The 2,940-nt window shown below is 45.5% G+C and overlaps 1 non-coding gene across 1 annotated transcript; it reads right to left on the reverse strand.

The window, feature by feature from the left end:
• Positions 1 to 2,245: 2,245 nt before the first annotated feature.
• Positions 2,246 to 2,317, reverse strand: TRNAT-CGU (transfer RNA threonine (anticodon CGU)). Its single transcript has one exon. It is a non-coding gene; the product is annotated as a tRNA-Thr (tRNA).
• Between the last annotated feature and the right edge of the window lie 623 nt (positions 2,318 to 2,940).

The following is a 2,940-nucleotide window of genomic DNA, read 5'->3' on the forward strand; positions in this document are numbered from 1 at the left end:
CATGCCTAGAAAGCAACACGGGCACTTTATTTATTCTTTTCATTTACCAATTTGAGATAGATTGGTGAGTAAATAAAAGTTTGTGGGGAAGTAAAACTGAGAGCATGGGTGGAGAAAGCAACATGGAGGGTAGTGGAAGCGACACAGTGGCCGTGGGTGAAGTGAAACTACATGGAAGGTGGCAGAAGCAGCACAGTGGTATGGGGAGAAGTACACAAGACAGGTGTGAGAGAGCAACATGGAGCACAGTTGAAAGAGTAGCACACTGACAAGAGAGAGGAACATGGAATGAGGGGGAAGCACAAGGTGAAAAATCAATGGGGCGAAGCACACAAGGGCAAGAGCAAGACAGAGGGAAGTGTAGGAGGAACACATGGGCAAGACAAAGTAAAGCAGAGCATTTTAGAGTAGGGGTTGTACACAATGGAGACAGCAGAAATACAAATGTCTTCTCATGGAATGCCTAACCAAAAATGAAAAAGTAGTGCATGAAAAGTAAACTGTGGAGAGACATGGAGGCTATGCTCCATGGGAGGGACGAAGAAAAGAAGAGGTAGGAAAGCCCACACAAGGTTAGGAATTAATAGCATGCAGATGACTGACATAAAAGCAACCAATGGGTGGGCTTTAAGCGCACTGTAAACTGATAATAGGTCTTTTGTCTAAGAGACAACTTGCGCTGTCTGGTAGGCAAGACCAAAAAATGTTCGGCTGCTGCTCCCTATCCCTGCGCTGCCTCACTAACCAGTTACCTAGCGCCACACACAGCCTTTGCACTGCGGTACAGAGGTGGGTGCGTGGCATGTAGCATTGGGTTTTTGCAGGAAGGATACAGTTTCAGCACGAAATCCTAGACAAATACTTAAACATTCCACACACTAAAATTGTTCTGCTTGTTATAGCACAGATGCCACTGGTGGAATATTGGTGAAATTAAAACATTTCTTCTTGTTAAAGCTTGCTTCAAGGAGGTGTTATTTTTTTCATCAAAGTACTGTTTGTCTTTGTTAATAGATGGTACATTGTGTCCACAATTATGGCTGCTGCTGATGATAAGACCAAGTTACATCCATGGTCCACCCCCTTTACGCAGTGACACAAAGCGCTATTTGCACTAACAAAAGGACATCTTTCCAGCACAAATTACCTGTTGCGCTGAAAAGTAAATACTTTTATACGTGTTTGCCCTGCTTTACGCTACTTTGAGTGGCTTTGCCCAGTGCTTAATTTGCGAAAGAATAAGTGCCCTCAACAGCCGCCTCAACTTCTACGCTCCCAAACGCCAGCTTCGATCGACCAGCCACGCCCTCGCCGCCGTCCCCCGCATCCGAAGAGCCACCACAGGAGGAAGGTCCTTCTCCTACCTCGCCGCCAAGACCTGGAACTCCCTCCCGACCCACCTCCGCCTTACCCAGGACCACCTCGCCTTCAGGAAGCAGCTCAAGACCTGGCTGTTCGAGCAGTAGCGGACCCCCTCCCCTAGCGCCTTGAGACCCTCCGGGTGAGTAGTGCGCTATACAAATGCTTAGATTGATTGATTGATTGATTGCCCGGGTCCTGTCAGGAGGCCACTGCAGCTTGCACCAGCCCATTGTTCCTGCCAGCACTGTCGATATAATTACCAACACAACTACTAAGCATCACACTTCTTTTAGTGTGACAATTCAGACTATTCCAGGGCCTCAAAGCACTTGCAAGGCATGAATTTGCTATTTTAAGGTATATTGAATTAATAATCAACGTCGTTGTGCTCGTCTCTATATAAGACAAACAGCACCACCATGTGGCAGACTGCCATATGTTCTGGTGTTGACAATTAAGTGCGGGTGCGGACCATCGGAAATCACGGCTCAAATTAAGCATTGATTTGCCCTGGTGCAAACTCTCTGTCAATCTGCTACTGTTTTTGTTCAGTTGAATACAATCCGCAAAAAGTCCAAATTAATTTGCCCTATTCTTAACACCCAGGCATTTTCACAAAAACAGGCTAAGAAATTGTTATCCTTCAAGTTCAGCAGCATAACATGAAGCATTTAAATATTCTGCACTACACACAATTTATGACTGGCTTTAAAGACAAACGCAGCTTCCGGGTAAACACAATGCTTTCAGTTTGTACAAGACTTTTATATTTGTTCGATTTGTAACCTAACCGTATCTGTTTCGGTTTACAGCTGGCACGGACCCAATTCCAGCAGAGATTAGGCGGCAGGTACAATGTGAGCCTTTTAAAAGGTAACCGTTAAGGCACGGACGGGGTTCGAACCCGTGATCTTCGGTTTACGAGACCGACACCTTACCACTTGGCCACCGCGCCGTCGTTGTTAGCGTTCTTGATGAGTTGTCTCACGAAGATCGGCATCCGTGATTTCAGTTTTACATATTTACGGTGCTTATTTTTTTTGTTTGGCTCCGAGTCATTTGCAGCCGTTCTAAACTTCTTGTCAGAGGTCATATGCCTCAAACTTGACCGTTTCACTCTGTATTTCGCGAGAGTGTTTGATTTCACGCCGATTCACGATTACATTTAGAGTTCTTGTGTAACTTCTACATGGATTCATGAGGGAGACTCGCGATTTTCGAAGCCAAAAACGGATTTATTTTGTCTGTCTCCCGCCTGAAATTGCCTCGTCTCCAATAGAAGCCAATGGTGGAAATGCATTCCCCCGATAATTTTTTTTAACCCACTTTACCCCCTTTAAAATGTTGGCATGTATTCGTCGGTCTCCTTTCTCTAACCTCAAAAATTTGGAAACAAAAATCTTTAGCTGTGTTTTGATCTGGTTGGTAAAGCAAATTGGTGGTTCGTGTTTGAGTAATCCAGTTGCCTAACAATAACTCCAGAGATGCAGGGAAGGGGTGGGGTCTTGCTGCAGTGTGCACATGAGGGCCTGGGAGCTCTGGCTCCAGAGCGTGGGTGACTCCACGTACTTTGTAAGG

Source organism: Triturus cristatus, chromosome 10, assembly GCF_964204655.1.
Source record: "Triturus cristatus chromosome 10, aTriCri1.1, whole genome shotgun sequence".
Lineage (NCBI taxonomy): Eukaryota > Metazoa > Chordata > Amphibia > Caudata > Salamandridae > Triturus > Triturus cristatus.